This window comes from Pinus tabuliformis, chromosome 7 (genome assembly GCF_031772625.1).
Source record: "Pinus tabuliformis cultivar Carrire ecotype Pingquan chromosome 7, CPIR1, whole genome shotgun sequence".
Taxonomy (NCBI): domain Eukaryota; kingdom Viridiplantae; phylum Streptophyta; class Pinopsida; order Pinales; family Pinaceae; genus Pinus; species Pinus tabuliformis.
The window spans coordinates 58,763,659-58,789,231 of record NC_142293.1 but is presented as its reverse complement, the minus strand read 5'-3'; the positions used below and the strand labels follow the sequence as shown (position 1 = coordinate 58,789,231).

Sequence of the window (25,573 nt, the reverse complement as noted above, 5' to 3'; positions counted from 1 at the left end):
ATATACCTATCACTAGTTCCAGCCCATATAGGTGCAAATTCACTTGTTAGATGGGCGAATTTGTTATAGAATGTGAGCTACTTCCAAAAATGTGCCAAAAAATACATAGGACTCTAGATCTGACCGATGCATGGCCAGATCTGCTTGCAGTAAGAGTGCTACGGTGGTATATGTGGCGGATTTGGGCGTTGTTGTGTTGTAGACGATGTCAGCAAGAGAGACATTGCTCGCTAGGGCTGCTACTCCAGTGACCAAAGTGAGAGCGAGATGCCTTCGCGAGGTGGGAATGGTAGGTGGAATAATGAACGGAGATCTTGCAGATTCCGAAAGTGGTGTTGTCCCATTGCAGGATATCCGATGTGAGAAATAGAAGGATACACTGATACAATCTCTGCAGGCATGAATGGAATGAACAGGGGTGATCTGATTGAAGAGGTAGTAGGGATGCGCTTTGGTGACGGTCGGATCTAGATCTCCCTCATATAGAGAAGCGTTTATTGTAACCACCGATGCCTGTTGTTGTTGCTGCAGAATAGGATTCACCTTCTGCGCCATCTTCTGCGTGCCTCTCCTTATAAAATTTTTGATTCCCTCGAGAATGCTCATTATCTATTGTTTTCGCTTTGATGTAAGTTGTGAAGAAGTGGAAACACTAAGTGATGGGAAAGGAGATTGTCATCTGCATATATCTCCAGCCATTATGGTACTTGCATGCCCAAAGAAAGCTACAACAAACCAAGCATTACAAGTGGATGGGGTTTCTATAGCAGTTTCATTTAGTGATCAAGTAAAATAAGGACAACACAAACAAGTTGGGCAACATGCTCTCAATCCCACCCACATCATGTTGAGAAAATATTTGTTATTGATGTCAAAGGATAATTGGTTGAATAAAACAATAGCGTAGGCTTAAATATTTCTTTAAGTACTTTCCAACAAAATATAACACACCCTTTAATTCTTCTCCATTTAGGATAAATGATTTTTTCAAGAAGAAAAACCACATATGCTTAACTTGTCAAATCAGCCCAACTATAGGATAGGTTGGCCATAGTTAAGGGGAAACAAGGCCTATAAATAGGCCAATCTCTCCCTCATTAGGCCAGAACAACTTAGTCAACAAGATAATAAGAATTTAGACATGTGGTGAAGAAGAAGATGGTTCATATCTCATGAACCTAGAAGTAGATTGAAGGAGCATCTCTTGAAGACTGTCTTTGTTATTGATTAGGGTTTCTTTGAGGATGTCATGATCGCTTTTTTGAATATTCTTGGAGATGCTTATCTATCCTGACTTTGGCCTTGTTGTCATTAACAATTCAACTTGTTTCTTCCCTAGAATCTAGCCTATTTAGACATGCAATTTCGGGCCTGCAATTTGACCTGTTCAAACCTATAATTTCAACCCTGCAACTCGACCTGTTCATACCTATAATTTTGGCCCTGCAAGTCGGCCTATTCAGACCTGTAATTACGACCATGTAACTCAACCTATTTGGCCTTATATCTCAGCTTATTACTACTTCAACAAAGATTGAACTCGTACCCTTTTTGGAGCTTTGTTTGGGTTAGTTTTTGGTGGTTGATTTGATCTATCTTGAAGTCAATTGAAGAGAATGGTTGGAGATGGTTTTGAGACCATGTTTGGAGCTTTCCTTGAAGTTGTTGAAGCCACTTTGGATTATCCCCTTGGAGACACCTTCAAGTAGTACTCTAGAGCTATCCTGGTAGAGTTTTTAATTAGTGTTTGAGTTATATTTTGAGTGTCTGTAAAGGTTGAAGCCTAAGAGGATTGGTGTCCTCATATCTACCAAGTTGGTTCTTGGAATTACTAAAGAGGATTGGTGTCCTCCTCTCTACTAGGTTGGTGCTTGGTATCACTAAAGAGGATTGGTGTCCTCAAAAATAGGTTGGAGACTTTATTTATAAAAGGATTGGAGTCCTAATTAATGTGTGTAAATAGGATTAGTGTCCTTAGTTTTATTTCAGAAATAATTTAATCCAATTTATTTTTTTTTCTTGTGATATGGTGTTAGTGCTTCTCATTTGTGAAAGAAATTTTAATTCAGACATAATATAAAAATTGAAATAAATATTGATTCACCACCTCTCAGTATTTCCAACACATCAATGATAACACCTTTGCGAACTTTGAAACACATGGGTCCATTCACCCATGATGTATAGAAATGGGCGTATTTAGAGGATGAGGACTTCAAGGAGGTGTTTCGGTAGTTGCAGAACTAGATGCATGTGCACGATGGTGACAACAATATTGACTACCATCTCTAGGACATGTTACTCTATAGGTTGGATAAAATATTTTTTCCTAAAGGTGAGCAATTGCAACTGATTAGAGAGGCTCACACCTCCAAGGTTGCACGACACTTTGGTGTAGGGAAGACAATGACCAAATTGTATAGCTATATATATTGTCCTACGATGCAAGAACATGTAGCTAGGTTCATATGAGGATGCATGCTTTGTTGTACTAACAAGCCTAACAATAAGAAACAAGGTTTATATCATCCCTTACCTATACCCACTAGTCCTTGGGAAAGCATTTCCATGGAATTTGTGGGAGGTTTACTAACAACCAAGAAGGGACACTACTACTTGTTTGTGCTAATTGAAAGGTTCAATAAGATGTGAGTTTTGATGCCTTGTAAAAATACCATCAGTGGCAAAGGATCAACAAAATTGTTCTTTGGACATGATTGGGTGCACTTTGGGATACCGAGGAACATCATTTCAGATAGGGACATAAGATTACTCAGTGCATTTTAGACTACATTGTGGGGGAATATAAACTCTAAGTAAAAGAGGCATACACATTCCATCCATGGAAAAATGGGCAGACAAAAGTCGTCAATAAGACTTTGGTGCAACTTTTGAGAGGTTATAATCAAAAGCATCCAAATATTTAGGATAAAAATATGGTATATATACAACACTCTTATAACAGAGCAGTCCACGCTTCTACTGGTAAGTCCCCATTCAAAACTTGTTTTGGATATTCACCACCTTCACCTTTAGATATTACATATAGGAAACAAGGAGAAGTGAGGGAGGATCTTACAAGGGATGCATTGAGGGCTGAAATATTTTTTGAGAAGATTAGACAAATCCATATACAAGTATAGGAGACACTCCATAAGTCACATGAAAAATATAAGGTCATGCATGATCAACATATATCAGAGAACTCATTCAAGGTGGGAGATAAAGTATGGTTATAATTGAACAAGGAAAGGCTATAAGGTCTTGGTAAGAAAATAAAGGCTTTGTGGTATGGCCCCTTTGAGATACTGGAAAAGGTGCGAGATAATGTATATAGACTCAGTATGCCCCCATAAATGCGCATTTACTTAGTTGTGAATGTGGAGAAATGAAACTCTATGAGCCTTTGATGCTAGATTAAGAAGAGGAATAGATCCTACCTTCTGTAGAGGATTTGCAACCAGATGCTAAGGTAGAGTTGACTAAAGATATATTTTTTTAAAATAGGTCTAGAACTACAATATAGGGGCAACATGACCTTTGGCAGATTAGGTTGAAAGGATAGCTTCCAAGCAAGGCTGAATGGTACACCCGAGAGAAGGTGCAGAAAAAAATCCTCACCTTATTAAGTATAATATTTTTGGGACCAAAAGCCTCCAACAATGGGGAGGTGTGATCCACATTGATGCTTTTAGAGTGGACCATTTTTACTAGTGGGACCTAGTCTAGAAGATTGGGTCCTGGAACCTTCCAGAAGCAATTTGAGGCATCAAATGATGTATTTTTTTGTTGGGAGGGTGGGGGGTAAAACTTTTCTACTTGAGCACTACACCTTTTTTTCCCTATTTTACACATAGATACCTTTCTAACAGTGTAAGAATCACCTCAATCAAAGTCTATCTGCAAAAGTTACGTCTCTCAAAAGTTGACCTTCCTGTTTCAACCACCATAATTCTAGAGGATGCCACATCATCTCCCATTAATCATGGAAAATGGGCTAGCCACATGACCATGATGAAAAATACTCTAGAAGAGTACATATTGTAACTCTAGTTAAGAGTTGAGGGAGTCAAACCTAACCACTAGTAGGCTATATGACTGTGTTATAGTTGGGCCACTAGGAGGAAAAGGGGTTTGATTCTTTTTGAGTGAATTTTATTCCATAAATGAGTGGAGTAACCGAGAGGGATATGGAGAGATGCATAGATATGATTTCATTGTAGTGGGCCACGAGTTACATGCCTTACTTCTTTGTACTTGCATTTATTTTCTATTTAGAGAAAGAGAGTAAAGCAACCCTACCTTCCAACAAGATTTTCTCGTGAAAGGGTTTCCTTGGATATATTTTGTGTCAATTATGGATTGTGAGTTTTTATTTGCTATTGTTTATTTTTTCATAACTATAATTTGTATGCATACAAAATAAATAATAATTTATAGATCCAAAAATATAGAGCAATAAACCATCATAGTGTAGATTTCAGATTTTTAAGAACAATTTCTTAGATATATTGTGGAAAACTATCCAAATGAATATCCACTATAATTTATGGATCATGGTATCTACCTATCAAAACAACTTATGTTGTGCTACTATTTTGGTTTCCCTGGTGGCATGTAGAAATTAGGTTGTAGATTTGCAACTGCTTATGAAGTTTTAATCAAAATCACAAGACACAAACCTACTCTATTGCTCTAAGGACATTAATTCACAATTTAGAACAAAAATCTCAGACATGCAAGAAGAAATAACACACATGAAACAAGTATTTTTATCTGGGGAAAGAAATTTGCCAAAACCACAATGATTTCTTGCATTGATCAAATGAATAGATGTATTACAATTGCTTTTCTCTATTGAGCACATCCAATAAGTGCATAACCTATCTAATTGCTCACTGAAGGCCTCTGACCCATACTTAGTCAAATTTTGCCTATGCTTGAGCATCTATTTCCTTATGATGTTCCTTGAGGAATTAGGCCCTTATTATTTAGGAAATTCCTCAAATTGAATTATGAAATTCCTTAGGTTGATCATCTGGCTACATGCAACACCTATACACTCAAGACTAGTCTATAACTGATGTTACACTGCCTTGGAATCTCCAACAAGCCTGAGGAACTCAAATTCCTTGAATGCACTAGCTATTTTGGGTTGATTGATCAGTTAACAGGATTGTCACTGAGTTTGACTGAAGACCAACTGCACAACTTGACCCTCCAATAGTTAGAACTAGTTTAACTGAAAACAACCTTTGATAACCAACCCTAATTGCTAGAAATTAGCAATCACACATGCTTAACTGAACTCTAACTCCTCCAACTCAAATTTATTGAGTAAATTGGGTGGCATAAGCCATGTCACACAAGTTAACATCATCCAAGTTGTCTATTGATGAGGAAATTCAAATTTTCTCAATTTAATGAAGGCAAAATCAAATTGAGAATTTCTTGATGCATTTTTAAACATGGCAAGCTAGTAGCAACAACATGATAAATCAGGGAAGCAATTTTGATTTTATGAAGTAGAAGGCAACCTAACCTACAAAAAAATAGTAGGAAATCAATTGTAAATGATGATGAGGGAGCCCCCTCTGGTCCAAGAACCAACTTGAGGCCTTAAGAGAGTCCAAAGTGCCTTGGCATAGTTCCTAAGTAATTGGGAACTTCTTAAGGAAGGGGAGAAAAGAATGCATTGAAATGGATAAGAAAAAGTGGATGTTGATTTCTTTTCAAGGGAGGTAACAAGAAATAAACCAAGTATTTTGGTTAATATGGAATAATATATAAAATAAGATGCGGGTCCTTTATGTGGAATGTGGAGAATAGAATCAGTGGAGGATTCCATGCATGAACTCAATGCATGGATTCTTGGCATGGTGCAAAACGAAACTAAGAATGATGAAAGGAAATAAAGAAAATGACTAAATTTTGGGTAGGCATAAGGCTGTTTTATAAATCAATGTGGAAGAGATGAATGTATGTAGAATGCAAATGCTCATGAAATGGGGAGAAAATAAAAGTTTATTTCGCGTCCACATGAAAATATAAGTTTGAAACATGAAAATGTATCAATAGGTCCTTACTTTCGTAGGGACTAATAAAAAAATAAGGAATTGCAATCTCCTCACAACCTTGTAGTCAACCAATTTCCTGGAAGATAATGCAACATTACTACATGAAAATGAAAATGATGGCAACAATCATACATACCATCAATTATATTTTTGCAAAAACCAAAGTTTAATGTGCTTCCAATTCCTTTTTTTGAGATCCCAATCAACAAGACATAAGTTCACTCAATATTTCTCCTTTTAATACTCATAAATTCCTAAGCGTGACCATGATACCTATAATAAAAAATGAGAAGGAATCTACTCAATATTCTTCCCTTTCATACTTTATATAAATTTTTAAATGTAATCATGATAATCATAATAAAATATTAAAAAATCAAGGATGAATAAAACACCATGCTTCTTTAAAAATAAAATAAAAACAATTACTCATATATATAGATCACTACAATTTTTCAATTTCATTCATTTTACTGCAATGAAAATTTTCTAATAACCTTATTATAGATAACTCCCTTTAAATTTCAAACTCAATGCAAGTAAAAGATAAAATTCATATGGATCAACTCCTTAATCATGGAAAAAATTTTGCTAACTATAAATTTAACAAAAAAAAATTCCACTATATTATGTGTATATATATGTCATTAAAACCTTTTCATCAAAAGTTTGAAAAGGAAACCAAGATGAGGAAGTGTAGTTTCAAGCTCCGGTTTCTCTTCAATCCTTAAACCATTTGTATGAAGTGTAGTTTCAAGCTCTGGTTTCTCTTCCATCCTTAAACCATTTGTATGCATGGATGACCATTAGTGAATTAGTGGAATATTAGTTTGCATGTATATTTTGATATAGGTAATAGATGAAAATATGAGATAAAACTTTATCATGGGTTAAATTTCTATATTTATAAATTTAACTAAATCTTCTGTGGTGTTGTTTTTCCTTAATTCTCTAGTCACTCATATGCATGCATGGTCATTTGTGATACACATGCAATTTAGACAATTATATCTATATGTTTTTTCCTTTTTGAATCATGAATAGTAATTTTAGAAAATTTGTTGATATAAATGAGTGTGTTTTATTTAGGGGAATTTGAATTTTCTAATTGGTAATACAAAATTAGTCAAAATGTGAAACAATATTGACTATACTCATTGAGATAACTCTTTGGGCTTCAAAATATTTGAAAACATCTTGTCTAATCCTTATTGAAAATGAAGTTATTAATATCCTTCCAACCCCATTTAAATTACAAAGAGCAAACATCTAGTAACTAAGATTTAAACCTAAATAGATAGGATAATAACTTTTTCTCTTAATCACATATAATTTATAACATTGAAACACATTCATAAAAGAATTGCAATGAAATTAAGATGAAGAAATATAGTTTAAGCATCAATTTCTCCTCAAACCACTCCTAAACATAAATATATTCTAAATAAACACATTTTATTTCTCTTGGGAGCACTCTAACCATTACCTCATGCTTAAAATTACATATTATATTTCATATCTTAATTAATCATTACTTCATAAGTGTATCAATTAATATTTGTTTTCCTTTTTCTTAGGTCAAAGTTTTCCAACATGTTATTGAAGTTGTGTAAAGTAGGATAAATGTTCATCAAAATGATTAACTATGAAAATTAAATTGATATTCATAGCGAAAATTAAAAGAAAATCATCTTCATAGAAAGTTGTTACTTACTTGAATAAGCTTATCTTTAAGTGTATATAAACCCTATACTTAAATGATCTTCTTTTCCAAATTAGAGCTTCAAGCACCCTTGAGCATAACAAAGCTAGAAATGAGAATTTGCTAAAATATTCACTCTTTAAAAATCTACAAATTTTAGAATATCATATAATCAATCTTTAAATTAGTTTCAAGTATCAAAAGATGTTTGTTCCAACTTTAAAACTTCCGGAAGACAAATTTGCACCATTTCTCATTATAGAGATTCTATGAGTGAATAAAAAATTACCCTAAATAAATAAGAGTAAAAAAAGTATCAAAAGATGTTTGTTCCAACTTTAAAACTTCCGGAAGACAAATTTGCACCATTTCTCATTATAGAGATTCTATGAGTGAATAAAAAATTACCCTAAATAAATAAGAGTAAAAAATTAAGTTCAAATTCCTACTTAGGAAATGTTTTCAACTACATACTCTAATTTCATGGAAGATTGTTTGGTTTCAAATTCATCTTCCGTGAGAAATATAATTACATGTTTCCCATATGATTGTTTCTATCAAAATGCTTTTCTGTCAAATGTTTTACATTCATTTTTATATTAAAAAAATGCGATGAAGTATGGCTTAATGCTAATGAGCTTATATTCATACACAAGTTTTAAAAAAAATACACAAATTTTGAAAAATGGTAAGGAGATGGAGCATTTACAACCGGCATTTGGAGAGCCCCACTACAATATGACCATGGAATCACTCTTTATTCCTTCTCATCCCTAGCTAGCATAGTCTCAATGAGTTGACAATAGGTCTCATCATCATGCAGGAAAGAAAGGTTTGAAATGGGCAAGAACATGGGCATGGCTAGTCTCCTACCCTAACTAAATTGATAAGCAACTTCTAACTTGGATCTGTGGGAAAGGTAGTTTGAAAATGGCAAGAATATGGGCATGGTTAGTCTCCTACCCTAACTAGAATTGATAAACAACTTTTAACTTGGATGTTGACTATTTCAAATAGGACTAAGCCTGATGAGCTTGTTGATGATGACTAGGAGCAGTGTATAGTTGTGGATTACTGGGTGATTAAATGGGGTTCTACCCCTATTAACTATGTTAAACCCTCTCTAGCTACATGTTTAATTATCTCTTAGTGTTAATGATTGGGTTTAGAGCCTTGGGGTTCTTGAAGTTATTCTGGATTTGTGTTCTAGTAGCTCTATATACTTTAAGATATCTCTATCTAAACCAGTTCTGTAATCATCTTGTCGTCCAGCGGCCGAGTTTCGTTATATTACCACTTCTCGTTATGGGAAATGGGCAAAATTTGTTCACAGTTACCTGCTAGCAGCAATGGTAAGTACCAATTATTCTACCTTGATTCCGTGAATGAGGAAATTCAAGCATTTGACTCTGTACTGGGGAGTGGCACAGTCCAAAGCAAGAGCATGCAATATAAACAATTGGCTCTCTACAATGAACAGCGTACGACAATTAGAAGAAGAGGAGAATCAGGTATTTCTGAATGCAGATGTCTACGCTCATCTGTTGCAGAGGTGCATTGACATGAATTGCTTGGAGGATGGTAAAATAATTCATGGGTACATGATAAAATCTGAGTTCAAGCTGTCCATATTTATAAACAATCGTCTAATCCACATGTACGCTAAATGCGGAAGTCTGGAGCGTGCACGACTAGTGTTTGACAAAATGTTTGAACGAGATCGCTATAGTTGGAGTGTCTTGGTTGCGGCATACGCTAAATGGGGTTGCATAGAGGATGCACGAAAACTGTTTAACAGAATGCCTGAGCGGGGCAGCCTCTCATGGAATGTGATGATTGCAGGATATGTCGAGCACGGGAACTTTGAAGAGGCTCTCAAATTTTTTGGCGAAATGCATCGCTCAGGCACGAAGCGAAACCGGTACACTTATGCTAGTGTTTTGAGTGCTTGTACAGGTTTAGCAGCTCTGCAAGTGGGCGAGCAGGTTCATGTTGATGTTCTCAGGACAGGATTTGAATCAAATGCTTTTGTTGGTACTGCCCTTGTAGACATGTATGCTAAGCATGGAAAAACAGGATATGCACATCAAGTGTTTGACAAAATGCCTGAGAGAGACACAGTCACATGGACCGCAATGATTGCAGGATATGCTCAGAATAAGTGCAGCGCTGAAGCTCTGGATCTTTTTCACGAGATGCAAGAGGCCGGGACAAAGCCAAATCAGTTGACATTTTCAGTAATTCTCAGTGCTTGTGCTGGGCTTGCAGCTCTGCGACAGGGAAATCAAGTGCATGCCCAGATTATAACCATTGGTTGTAAGTTAAATGTGTTTTTAACAAGTGCCCTTCTGGATATGTATGCAAAATGTGGTACTATAGATTATGCACGAAAACTGTTTGACAAAATTCTGAAACCAGATGTGGTCTCATGGAATGCAATGATTGCAGGATATGCTCTGAATGGCTGTGGCAGAGAGGCTCTTCAACTTTTTGAACAAATGCTACAGGCTCCCGTAAAGCTGAATCACAGCACCTTCTTTGGGGTTCTATCCGCCTGCAATTATGCAGGCCTGGTAGATGAAGGGCGTGGGTACTTCGAATCCATGAGACGAGATCACGGCATTGAACCAAGAGGAGAGCATTATGCCTGCATGATTGATCTTCTAGGCCACACAGGGCACTTGGAAGAAGCGGTAGGCATTGTAGACAGTGCACCCTTTACACCAAATGCAGTTATGTGGGGAACTTTGCTTAGTGTCTGCAGATGTCACGGCAATGCAGAAATTGGAAGGCGTGCAGCCGAAGTTCTGTTTGAGTTGGAACCACATAATCCTGCACCTTATGTGCAGCTTGCAAACATCTATGCTGCTGCTAGCAGGTGGGATGATGTAGCAGAGGTAAGAAAAGCAATGAAGGACAGGGGACTTAGAAAGAAACCAGGATGCAGCTGGATCCAAGTCAAACACCAGGTCCATGCTTTTGTCGTGGATGATAGATCGCATCCGCAAACAGAGGATATATATGCAACATTAGAGAAATTAGACGAACAAATAAAGGCAGTAGGGTATGTTCCTGATAAATCATTTGCGCTTCATGATATTGCTGATGATCACAAGGAGCAAAGTCTGTCTCACCACAGTGAGAAGCTTGCAATAGCATTTGGTCATATGAGCACACCCCTGGGAATGCCTCTCCGAATCATAAAGAACCTTAGAATGTGTGGCGATTGTCACAATGCAACTAAGTTCATCTCCACAATCGTTTTGCGACAAATTATTGTTAGGGATGCAAATCGTTTCCACCATTTCAGAGATGGTTCCTGTTCTTGCAGAGATTTTTGGTGAAACACGACGATCACCCATTCTTATATGCATTTCAGGCACTCTGACAAAATGATAATAAGAATGAACATTCTTATTTATCACTCATTTAATTGCTGTGAAGTTTTCATATTGTTTTTTTCCTAAAAACTTACAATTCGTTTATATTGAATTACTTGTAAGTCCCTAATACTTGCAGTTGGTGTCTTTGTGATATATGCATAAATGCAAGCTTACTAACTACAGTAACATACATATCCCTTGCTGGTAATCTAGCACCACATTAATATGACTACTATTATACTAGTTTATATTGTGTTGTTTCAGATAATGCCTTTATGATGGCTTCTGGCCTTGTAATTGCCACTTAATCTTTCCAAAATAGACTGTAACTCCAATGGAGTTTCCATATCAGGTCAATCCAGTTAACTGTTATAACCCCTTCTTTTTGATGTTGCATTATTTCCTCCATATTCTTCCATTCTGCTACATTATATGCCGGGGAAAATATTGAAAAATCTGTATAAAAATAAAAATTCCTCATCTACCATTACCAATTTTTGTTCTATGCTTTCTTCTTTTTGATGTTGCATTATTTCCTCCATATCCTTCCATTCTGCTACATTATATGCAGGGGGAAAGATTGAAAAATCTGTATAAAAATAAAAATTTCTCATCCACCATTACCAATTTTTGTCCTATGTTTTTTCTCTTTTCCTTCTCTGCGAGTCTTGCTCCATGTTTTTCCTCTGCTGCCTTTCTATTGATTCCACTATGCCCTTGCATTTAATCTGACCTTTGATCCATAGCTTGACATCCTTCAAATTTTTCATTATTTACATTTGGTGTGATACCATCATCTTTTACTCTCTCTTTCTTGTGACGACTGCTTTTATGATGTTTTCTTAATTGCAAGCTTACTGAAACCTGAAATATGATAGCAATGTCTTTGATGTGACATTGATATCTCTTTTTTTTTTTTTTTCTCTCTGTAAATACTAACTTCTATTAATTGAAAGGCAAAATATTTTTACATATGATCGAGGCGTAACAGCACTCGACAGAACAGAACTGCCCCATTATAGACATGAGCTGGGGAAACTAGTTACAAAGTGCAGGAGACCAGAAATCAGATAAAGAGAGAGACATGCTTTGCCGTGAAGGAGAACTGAGCCAACACAGAGATACAAAAGATTTTGCAACCCAGTATATAAAGAGTCATCAAATTCCACCTGGGAGCCAAAAAAACGATAGGACAATTGCATAGAAACCTGACCATAAGCCTGAAACCGAAGCCGAAACAAAAAGGAACAGTCCCAAGTGGCGTTACTTCTCCTCTGCTGGTTCATTGTCCTTCTTCTCAGCCCGAGCAGTGTCTCCAGTCTTCAGACCTTCACTTCCGCTTAAATCACTGTCAGTGATAGCTATGGCGTGCTCCGCCTCGCCCTGAGTTCGGTCCTCGGCTGCAAGTCCTGTGTCTTCGGTTGGAGGAGGATTTTTAAGAAAAGCCTCCTGCTCATTTATCTCTTTTTCCCAATTTTTCATGTCGTCTTTGCCCGAGGAGTTCTCACTGCCTGGAGAGGGGACAGGGGCGATGCAGGCCAAGGGGGAGACAAGGTTTTCCTCTTCCGAGAGTATAAGGGTAATGTGGGCGGTGACCAGGGGTCTGTGCAGATTGCTCTGAAATTTGAAGTGCGTTGTTTGAAAAGCACTGTTCGGTATGGGTTTCCTGCCAGAGCCAACAGAAGGTCCAGCATCATGGACAGGGGAGGGATTGAACGAATCTGGCGCTGTTTCCATGGTAAAACCAACTGGAGGTTGCAGACGGGTGTCACGACGTCCCTCAGAGCGTTGCCGCTTGCCTGAATGCACCATGATGACAGTATGAAGGTGGGACTCAAAAGGGTTATGGATGGGATGACTACCAGGACGGGGTCGGGTAAGGCAGGAGGGTTGCTCGCCAGAGCTAGCGACCGACACCACAGTATAACAGAGCATATAGACAGCTACGAGAATTGCAGACAATAACAGAGAGCGAGAATCAAGAACAGGGGCGAGATTACCTTTGAGAAGGATGGCTTTGAGCCCGCAGCGATGCACCAAATTTAAACCATCACCCACAGCTCCCGCAAACCAAGTTCTATCACCGCGCGACAGAGCCCAAAGCTTGATGAATGAGCCTTGGATCGGCATGATTATAACCGGAGGCATAATGCATCGATCAACGCAGAACTTAATTGCAAATCCACCACCCGAGCTCGCATTAATATTCATTCCCTGCTCGCATGAGGTTACGTCCTGGGAGGCCACGCTGCTCTGCAGCTGGCAGTACTGGGCATTAAACTCATGCATGGAGAACTGTGGGAGCCGTAATGACACCCGGATCCGGGAGACATTGATACCTCTTAATAAACAAAAGAGTACACATTTTTTCCACACATCAAAACTAATTTATGTGCAATGTAATAGTACACAAACATATGAAGGTTGTCTCAAGATAAACCCACTCTCTTATCTCATTAACTTGTTGAGAAAATATCTCAACGACACACTAACTTTTGAGCTAAACAAGTTGAAGAGAATCTTTTATATCTAACTAGATCTAGTAACCTATTAATCTTAGAAGAAGTCTACTCACATGGAAATAAGCCCTATATCACAATGACCAATTTAATAACAAACCACACCTTTCTTGTATCGTCATACATTATCCTATAAAAGTAGGAGCTAATAATTCCAACTCTACCCCTTAACAAATACTTGCAATCTTTGTCAAGTCATTTTTCATCACCATCTTCTGTTGGTTCAATGCATCAAATGCTACAATAATTGAAAACACTCTTGGTCAACAAACCCTATATTTGGTCTAGCTTAGCACTTGTACTTTGATCATGTAGATGTTATCAAACTATCAAAGTCCATATAAAGGAACAACCATCAACCAAAGTACTTGGGTATTTAACCATTGCAATTCTTTGTCTAGAAGAATATCCTTCAACTTCATACCTACATATACCATCCTATACTTGCTACAAGCACAAAGGTGTGATTCAAATTTCCATATGGTCATTGTTTTTATTAAACACAAACTTTACCTTATTCATCCAACATCCACTAATCTCACATAGTGCAACAAAAAATATCACCATTGTCCTTGGACCAAACTTCAATAATTGTTATGCAACCAACTCACAAAACAGAAGAAGAAATAGATCAACGACTTGAGAAATAACCTCTTCGAGAGGGCAACCTCTTTTACATCACATAAATGAACAATTCTTGGATGATACAAATGATAAGACCTTCTTGGTAGATATAGGAGTTTAAAGGGTCACAATATAGTCAGAGCCTACATAACAATAATAATGTAAGGGCACAACAATAACAATAGGGGGCTACACTAACAACAATATTAAGTGGGATACACTAGTATTATAGGGACTTAACATGCCCCTCTCCTTAAAAAATGTCGTTCTCAACGCTTGAGTAGTTTTGGATGCTTTCGTATAAAATTATTATCCTCCCATGTGGAATCTTCAGCGGGTAAGTTCTTCCACTTAATGAGATACTCTGAAATTAATCAATTCCGTAGCTATCGAGTTCTTGTTTCTGTGACTGTTTCAGGCTTAAATATGATTTTTCATTTTTCGTAAAGTTCTAGCAATATTGTTTGAACTGGGAGCTTGTCATTGATAACCTTTTTTAAGTATGAAACATGGAAAACTGAGTGTACTCGAGAAGATGCAGACAAATCCAATTTGTATGCCATAGTACCAATCTTTTGCAACACCTTGTAAGGACCATAGTACTTGGGTGATAATTTATTATACTTCTTAGCTTGTTTGAGAGACATTTTTTTGTATGGTTGTAGTCGTAAATATACGGAGTTGCTTACATCAAAACTTCTTTCACTGCGATGCTGATTTGCCTGTTGTTTCATTCAATTCTGCTCTAGAGTGAGTTTATCCTTTAAGAGTTGGAGAACTTGTTGGTGATGCTCGATGTGATCTTCCACTGCTTGAACCTTAGAATTTTCTCTTAAAGATGATGTGATGGACAGTGGATGATATCCATAAAGTGCCATAAATGGGGATCATTTTTGCTATAATATAGAAGTAAGTGTTATACCACCATTAAGCTAGAGGTAACCACTTGACCCATTGTGCTTATTTATCAAACACAAATCAACGAAGATATCCTTCCAAACATTTGTTCACTATCCCAGTTTGCCTGTTAGATTGAGGATGATAAGATGAACTATGAGTTAATTGAGTACCAAGAAAAGAAAATAATACCGTAAAAATTTTTCTAGTGAAAATGTGTTCTTTGTTACTTACAATAGTCTTTGGGTTTCCATAGCGTTTGAATGGTTTCCATAAATGTGGTAACAATTGTACTCATTTTAAAAGCATGAGATAATGCAGAAAAGTGTGTATACTTAGTAGGTCTATCAACTGTGAAATTTTTATCTATTGTAGTGACTGGAAATAATTTTTCTAACTGAAATTTTAATTATTTAGTTTATTTGCTACAATAAACAACGAATAAAATCACAACTGCAATTTTCACCATAAAAATACTATGGAAAATAAAATATTGAAAAACTGAGAAATTCTAGCACACACAAGAATTTTGACACAGTTATTTTTTGACAATTGTCCCCAGAAAAACCTAATGTGGGAAAAACGGTGCAGTAGATCTCAATTAATACTTAATCAATGGATAAGATCATCTCTGGATTGATCCATGTGAGTTTCTAGATGATTCTCACCTTATCTCAATTGATACTGATTAATTAACCATATTCCTTAAGTTCAGATTTAGGAAATATTTAAGAATCGGTTAATAATCTAATTGAGACACTTTTAGGCGGAATTTGCATAAACAATTTCTGGGTTTTGTAGATCTCATGTATTCCAGCCTCTCCACCAAATTTCGTGGCTAGAACACATTCAATGCTACAAAAACTAACACTCCTTAGCGACGAATGCGTTGTAGTACTACTGCACACCCTGTCTCTGCATCATCTTATGTCACGCTGTTGATGTCTTTCTACTACTGCCCACCAACCATTCTGTAACTTTGATATACGTTGCATCTGTATTGCTGCTGGCTCTGCCATACTACTGCCAACACTGCAACTCCCTCTCATATGTTGTTGTTGCAACTGAGAATCATCTAAGGTAATTTGTCTCTGCTACTGAAACAAGTTCTACACCATACCCATCTGTTCTCTAAAATAGACGAACTTAGCTCTCCCTAGAGATTTTGTGAGTATATCTACAATATGCTCTTTTGTGGGAACATATTATAGCTAGACTGCTCCTTGTTGTACACAATCTTTGATGAAATGACACCGAATATCGATGTGCTTTGACCTGTCATGAAACACTGGATTCTCAGAGAGATTTTTGCAACTCTGATTATCATAGTAGACACTGATCGCCTCCATCCTTTGTTTGAACAAGCTTACTAACAACTTTCGAAGCCATATTGCTTCACACGTAGCTGTGATGGTTGCCATATACTCTGCTTCCACAGAGCTCAATGCTATTCACTTCTGCTTCTTGCTACACCAAGAAACCATCTCTAATCCAACACTGAAGCAGTACCCAGAGGTACTTTTCTTGTCCATTGAATTTCTTTCCCAATCTGCATCTGTGTACCCACAAAGTCTGACGTCATCCCTTCGAGTATATCTCAACCCATATTCGATTGTGCCGCGAACATACCTCAGAATATGCCTCGCTTCTGCCCAATGTACCCTCTTCGGCTCTACCATGAACTAACTTAGGTTACTGATTGCGAAGCAAATATTTGGCCTAGTTTTGACCAAATACATGAGAGACCCATTAAACTGTCTATACAAGGTGGGGTCGACATCCTTATCATTTGATGCATCTATCTTCTTCTAGTTGGTGATCATGGGCATAGACATGGGTTTGCAATCCTGCATTTTGAACCTCTTTAGAATATTTATAGCGTTTTTTCCTTGCCCAAGGAAGATCTCCCCATCCTTCTGCCACACTTCCAATCGTAGGAAATAGTGCATCAACCCCAAACCCTTCATGTCAAATTTTGCTGCCAAGTTCCTCTTGCAGTCCTCTATGAGCCTTGATGATCCAGTCAAAAAGAGATCATCCACATACAAAACTAGAATGAGTGGCTCACTCTCTACCATCAAATAGTAAAGGTTGGGATTTGCATCACTCTTGGCGAATCCCATCTGTTGTAAGTAGTTGTCAATCTTACCATACCATGCCTTTGTTTGTTTGAGTCTGTATAGAGATTTCCTCAATCTACACACATGAGTGTGCCTCTCATGAGTCTCAAAACCCTTTTGCTATTCTATGTACACTTCTTCTTCTATCACCCCGTTCAAGAAGATTGTCTCGACGTCCATCTGGTGAATCTGCCATCCCATCTAAACTACCAGAGACATAAATGACTAGATAGAAGTGTATCTGACCACTGGGGCAAAGGTCTTCTCATAATCTATCCCTTCTTTTTGTGCATACCCCTTTGCCATGAATCTAGCCTTGTACTTTTCCGCACTATTTTCTACCACATATTTGATTTTATAGATCCATCTAAAACCTACATCTGATCTTTTCTCTAGCCTTGGCACTACCTCCCAAGCACCATTTGTTATGATAGAGCTATACTCTTCTACCATGGCATATACCCACACTTGATGTTGTGCGGCCTCCTGAAAGATGAAAGGTTTTGTAACTTGAACCACCAACGTGTTGAAAAATCAGAAAGGCAGTAAATATTTTCTTGATCTTGATAATTACTTGTGATGTTTCTTATTATTACAATTCTTTATATCTTCTTTCTTTAGTTCATCAAGCAATTACCAAAAGCGGCAACACATAAAACAATGGACACAAAATGTAGGCACATGCCATGGCAAAATACCCCTCGAGGGAAAAACACAGTCAAAGTAATTCTTCCTTTCAATAGTATTCTTTGAGACTCTTCACCCTAGACCTTGACCAAACCTTTCCTCCACACCAACTCAGCCTCTAGAAGATTGATCTCTTCCCAACAACTTTGACTATGCAACAACTTGCAACAACTAACAACTTCTGGCATCATATCAACTTGGAAGACTTCGATCTCCCAATCTAGAGCACGAAACAGAAAGAGACCACCACAAAAATGTCGATTTTTCTTGACTCCTTAGACTCACCCAAACTTGCATTCACTTCGGCTTCTCGGCAACAGAATTTCCCATCTACCCACTTCGTACTTATGCCCAACACACATATTTTCATACTTCTGCCTAGTAGAGAGAATTCAAACTTGATGAGAAGTGATGCACCAAATGAATTCGTTGTCCTTCCTTATATAGGATTTTTGTGGGGTCGAATAGGGTCTTAGGTCGACTTGATCTTCCCTTAGGTCGACATGGTGTGGAGGTTCCATAATTCATATTTTACTCAATATTAAACCTTTTTAGTTGATTGAAAAGCCCAAGAAGGGTATCTTTAAATGTACAATAATTCTATATACTCAGAATAAATACTAGAATTCCTCAATGGGGACTTTGACCTAAAACATGGTGACCCAAGCATGAAACCCATGCTTTAATAAATCACAGTAATAATAATAAAAATTATTTTTTTATTCTTTTGACAAGTACATTATTCAAGACCGAACATAGTTACTTTTTCCAACACTCTCTCTTAACTAGGGAGGTATTCATAATGTACGTACACAATGGAAGATCTAAAACTATATGAACCATAAAGAACTGATGGCACCACAATACCATGGACTAGATTATTGACTAGGGAAATCTATCCAAATAGTCACTCAATAGTTTAGGCACCGCAATTCCATGGACTAGATTCTTGACCAGGGAAATCTATTCAAGTGGGACTAAGGTGGACTCAAGCTTTCAGTCCCTCTAGGTACCATCAGGCTTACTTGCTAACCACCAACCCAAAAATTCTAGGTGTGTATCCAAAACATATTTCAATAATCAACACCACCTTTCCAACTTCGAGCAATCGAATATCAACACAAAGTGTCAGCTAGATGTCTCCCCAAGCAATGCTTCACTCGCAAAGCCTCAACACCCCTTGATCCAATAGATCAAGAATGACCAATCTCTCCGAATCAAACTGATTGGTAACTAGCATGCTATCAATTCCTTCGAGAGATTCACCTATACAAATTCAACCCTAATCAATAATATACTTTCACATGTACATAATCAAATACAAACCTTCAGGGTCTTCCAGGCAACAAATTTTGATTCTCAACTTTCCATAGTAGGACTATCAACCAAATCTTTGACAAAAGATTCCTCAATCATACATTTTTCTTCCTACTTCATATGCAGCAACATATTCTTCAGTTGGATCCTTCTTTGCTTATTTTAGCAACACTTTAAAATGCATTCTCCAATTTCCTTTTCCTGGTCATGGCCTTAACTCAAATTTTGATTGTTAGTCCTCGTCTAGTGCATGACACATGAAGCAGAGAACCATATCCATCACTCCCTCTCAACCAGGAAGCACCTCTTTATCTGGACTCCCTCTTAATCTTAGGGAGATCTCTTATATTCATGCTTCCTTCGAGAGATCAACTTCTTCTTTTCGACATCGGAGAATCTTTCGTGGCTTCCAACCATTTCATTAGATTTATCATCATCCCCATCATGCTTATCACATCAATGAGCATCTTCACCAAGTTGAAGATTGTGTACCTTCACAACTTCAATAGAAAGTACAACCAAAACTATAGAAGCATGATGTTAGCCATATAAAAATCACAAAAGCATTTCAACTTTATTCATATCAGATACCCAAACAAGAGACATATACTCTTCAACATCTTGCTAGGGACTTTATACACCCTAGACCATTTCATAACAACATTCATTCCATCTAGGGTTTCAATAAGTCTTCCAAAGGTATGATATACCTTACTACAACATATAGAAAACCCTATAAACCATTCACACAAATATAGATATTCAAAATCTTTAACAACCTTTCAAAACATATATGTTAGACTTGTCACTAGGGATTCATAGAAATCCTAGATTTCATACAAATAGATTCATCAAAGTCAATCAAAACTTAGTCATTAACTTGACCAACTTCCACTAGGGTTAGTTCCGACCCCTAGATTTTCAATCATCAAAAAGTAATTAATATGACCAACTAAAGTTAGTTGCAAACCCTATATTTCCAAGCAATCACTAGAGTCAACCAAAGATTCAAATTTCAACAAATTTTCACAAATCTCAATTCATCATATTTTAGAGATTTTTCTTTGACTAAGGTTTAACTTCAAAATCCTAGAATTCCACAATATCAACAATCATTAAACACATAGATTTCATATTGTTACATTACACACAATAGACAATGTTACTACTAGGATTTAACTGCCAAACCCTAGATTTTCATTTTTTTCAACAATCACTTAATAGATTTCAGATTGTTATATCACACATACTAAATATTTTAACTTCTAAGGTTTAGCCACAACAACCTTAGATTTCCAAATATCATCATCCTAGAATCTCAAACAAGGACTTCCATTAAATCCTAAAACAAGGACTTCCATTAAGTCCTAAGACTTATGACCATCAATAACTAGGTCAACACACATATCTAGGAATTTATAACCATACATAAGCATATCATATGTTCCAACAACATTAATACATCTTGACCTAGACCAACCTAGGATTTCAACCAAAAGGACATATCTATATATGCCTAGATTTCATCATCATGCAAATATATTTCATGTGTTAGTCAAACCCAACTTCACAACAATATCAAATAAGAGTTAGACACAAAATCATTTGATTACACTAGGGTTTGATCAGACAAACATACGCATACCAAAGGAAACATTTTTATGAAAATATTAGGGTCTTTCTCACACATTCCACCAAATCCTAATGAGTTAGGGTTCCAATGTAGAAACACAACAAACCCTATAATACCAAAACTTCAAAGGTTCTGGGATTTTAGACCTTATTACTCAATCCTAACAAGTTAGGATTTCAAACATTCACATTAGCATACCCTTCGATTAGGGTTTTCTAGAACCTGTCTAGGGTTCTACCAAAACAGTTAAGAGTGGGATGGGTAGATTTATGAAGAGATGAATCACCCAAACAAGGATCACTAATATTCAATAAAACTAGTCATAACAAAGTTAGTAATAGATCATCAAATGAATAATCCTTTCAATCAATGTATTCAAAGCATACCTTTGTTTCTTGACTAACCTTGTCTTATGAGATCCTCCTTCTTTCAAATGTTCTCCTAATCAAGACAATAGAGTGAGAAAGGTGATTAGTATTTAATATAATCAAAAGTAGATGAGTACATGAACTCAAAACTGAAAAGTCATGAGATACTTATCTTTGAGAGTTGTTGGGTGCTCCCCCCAAAGCTTGAGGGAAACCTACAAACTTAAAGCAATATGAAAATGTATTTTTTAAAGATATGTTAAAAACCTATAAATTATAAAATATATAAAACATGTTATGTAAAGAAAATGACTTAATGGTGTAAGTCCCTAATGTCAGATTCTTCAGGCTTGACTTTCTTTGAGTCTCCTTCTTCAGTAAAGTTAGCTTGACCTCTTCCTCTCTTCTTATTCCTTGGATTTTCGGGACAATCACTCTTGTAGTGGCCTTTCTTATTACATTGATAGCACTCTATCTTAGACATGCTAACTTTCTTCCTTGGTCCCTTCGATCTCTTTCATTTATGATGAACAACATAAGCATTTGATACTCCTTCAGGAGTGGCAATCATTGAGATCCTTAATTCTTCTTGACTACATGCGGTCCATAATTCTTCAAAGGTGGGAGCTACCTTCCAATTGTTGAGACCTGAAGCAAATGCACCCCAAGAGGGTGGCAATCCTAATATAGCAGTGATCACCAATTCTTTGTTCAGAACAATCTCATCGATGGCCAAGAGATCATCCCTGAGTCTAACTATATTCACAAAGAAGGTTGCCACAATATCTTCTTTAATCATCTTCGTATTCCTCAGCTCATTCTTCAAACTTGCTACTTAACCAATGTTCTTAATAGTGAACAACTTCAACAAGGCTTCATACATCTCCTGAGAATGATCAATGTTAGATATGAATGGAACAAGATTTACTTTTATCCTTGATACCATCAGAGTCATAGACATCAATTCTAAATCCATGAACTTTTCTTTGTTGGTGTTAGGGTCCCACCCTAACCCCCTTATTTATGTAATGGGATCACGTCATAGTCAAGAGTCAATAAAGCCCATATTAATAATTGTAAGTGGTTAATCCACAATTAATGATGGAACCACAGTTAGTTGCAAATGGGCCGTAGTATTAGATAGATGGTATTAATAAAGCCCACGGTATTGACCTGTGGTATTGCATGTATGAGTCATATATAAAGGATAGAGACTCCCTGCGAGGAGCATCGTGTCTTATTTTGTAGTTGAGCTCTGCTCTATTGGAGGTTGCCCCCTCGAAGAGGCAAGTGAACATTACTCTCTGAATAATAAAATCATTGCTATTCTGTGTTCTGGGTATCTTTTCTTCGCATATTCTGTATTTGGGTATCATTTTGCAGGTTAAGAGCATAACAAGTGGTATCAGAGCACTTTCCAGGGCCGGTGGGATCTCCATTTCTTAGCAAATTTTTTTTTGGCTAGAGACATGTTCCGGCGTCTTTAAACCACGGGATCTGTCGTTGAGCGCATAAACCTGCGGATTTGGGGAGGCATGCACGCAGGAAATACAAGAAGTGGTCACGTCTATTGGACTCCCTTGTAACCCCTATGGGTACCCCTTCGAGTAGTAGCGCATTAGACAAAACCGCACACGGATTGACTTCCACATACCCTCTGGGTATATCGGAAGCCCCCTAGGCTCCCTTGAAACCTTGCCATAGATAAACCGTCGGCCGTCTTGCGGCTACAGTACACCGAGAACAGCACTTGGGGAGATTACTTGCCCGTACAATAGGGTAGTCGGGTTGTACGGCTAAGGGTACGGTCGATCCTCCTTAGTTAGAGCCCTGAAACATTGAGCCGAGTACTACTGCTAGACCCTTATGTATATTGAGATCTGTAGCACCTGACAGTACTCAAGACCATAGTTCCCTTTTCTATTGGGGGATCACACAACATCTCTTCTAGATCCGCCTGTGCAAAGGGGTGCCGTAGCAGTAGACATCAGTCCCGCAGTCTTGAGTTCTCAAATCAGCCATTCCGATCTATTAGATCCATCAGATCCGCCGAAGCAGTCTGTTCTGCCATCAGATCCGCCATTTAGATCTCTCAGATCCACTAGATCAGAGTCGTTGTGAAGGGTTCCTATACCGGGGTATAATTTTCGCAGAACTTTTGGCTGCATTGACATTTTGAGGATTTGGCCACTGCAGTATAGATAAGGAAGGAGTAAAACTCCGTCAGGAGTTTTCAGGAAAAAAAAAAAAAGATCTTTCGGGGTGCTTATTGGTGATCTAGCCCATCAGAATCAGGAAGACGAGCTGAGCACGGTGGTAACATTCACTTCTTAGTGAAAAATTTTTAGGTGGTCCCAATTTTCAAAAAAATCCGGTTGGTGTATGGTAGAAACTAGAGCTCAAGCGATGGCCAATGAAAGGACTGACAAACTTGAAGAATCAATGCACAACCTCCACCTTCAGCTTACCAGACTATGTACCATGGTCGAGAAAATAGTCCCGAAGGGCAAGGAGCAAGCCCATGAGGAGGAGTATAATGGCACTGAACACAATGAGGGTGAGTCTAGCCACTCTCCTCACGTCTGGCACACTCACCCACCACCCAGTCAGCAACCTCCCAAGTTGGATATGCATAAATTTGACGGTTCTCACTCATCGGCATGGATAGCACAAATGGAGCAGTATTTCAAACTGAATCACATCTTCGATGATGCGACTCAGCTTATGTTGGGAAGCATGTACTTGGACAATGAAAGGTGGCAATGGTGGGAATGGCATCAGCGTTGCACTGGACCTTTTAGGACTTGGACCAAATTCACCAAAGCTCTTCAAGACCGCTTTGATCAGGAATCATCTTTTTTGGGTCGTCTTACTAAGCTCCGACAGACTGGTACAGTGGATGAATATATTACAGCTTTTGAAGCCTTAGCCTTCCGCACTTGGGGTCTCTCAGATATGTTCTACACGGAATGTTTTATCAACGGTCTTAAAGAAGCTATCAAAGCCCAAGTCCTACTGCACCACCCTCCCACATGGACGGAGGCTTGCAAGGTAGCTCGTAACATGGAACGTGCATTAGCAGCCCAATACAGTTGCCCAAATTTCTCCGCTAAAGGTCGCCCCCCACAGGCTCACAACACGACTCAAACACTTAAGGTCCAAAAGGTGTCACCTGCGGAAATGGCCGAAAGAAGAAAGCAAGGCCTATGTTACTACTATGATGAAAAATACTCCCCAGGTCATAAATGCAAGGAGCCCAAATTTTTTCAAATTGATGCCACTGACTACAACTCAACAGAGGAAGATCCACCACTGGAGGAACAGGAGCCGCTAGAAGAAGACAACCAAAAGGACAATGTCTCAGACGAACCAGTTATTTCATTGCATGCTTTGGTAGGGATTTCTTCCCCTCAAACTCTCAAAATAAGAGGTTTTATTAAACATCGCCCAGTAGTAGTCTTGATTGATAGTGGAAGTACACATAATTTCATCCATCAAAAAGTCGCAGAAGCAGTGCTTTGTTTTGTACGAGCAGTTTCTAACTTCCAAGTTCAAATTGCGGATGGAGGCACAATGAAATGTGAAGGCCGCTGCGAGTCAATAGTCAAGAGTCAATAAAGCCCATATTAATAATTGTAAGTGGTTAATCCGCAATTAATGACGGAACCACAGTTAGTTGCAAATGGGCCGTAGTATTAGATAGATGGTATTAATAAAACCCACGGTATTGGCCCGTGGTATTGCATGTATGAGTCATATATAAAGGATAGAGACTCCCTGCGAGGAGCATCGTGTCTTATTTTGTAGTCGAGCTCTGCTCTATTGGAGGTTGCCCCCTCGAAGAGGCAAGTGAAAATTACTCTCTGAATAATAAAATCATTGCTATTTTGTGTTCTGGGTATTTTTTCGTCACATATTCTGTATTTGGGTATCATTTTGCAGGTTAAGAGCATAACAGTTGGCATCACTGACTTCTTCTGTAGGCTTCTTTACATTTCCTTTTACCAAATATAGCACCTTGTTCTTCTCTAGGATTAGGTCAATCCTCTTCTTCTAGGATCTGAAGTTAGATGTTCCTTCAAACTTGTTCTTACCCTTGATAGAGTTAGACATCTTCCTTGAATATGATAGACTCCTTCCCTGAGATAGTACCGATGAATAGATCTGCCCTTTTCTTCTTTCTTCACCAAAGCTATGATAACATGTCAAAAAATCAGACATATAATAAAGGTTTTCTTGATCTTGA

General features: G+C 37.6%; 1 pseudogene; it reads left to right on the top strand.

The window, feature by feature from the left end:
- Positions 1–9,164: 9,164 nt before the first annotated feature.
- LOC149245180 (pentatricopeptide repeat-containing protein At1g08070, chloroplastic pseudogene) lies at positions 9,165–11,123 on the top strand (annotated as a pseudogene).
- Positions 11,124–25,573: the final 14,450 nt, after the last annotated feature.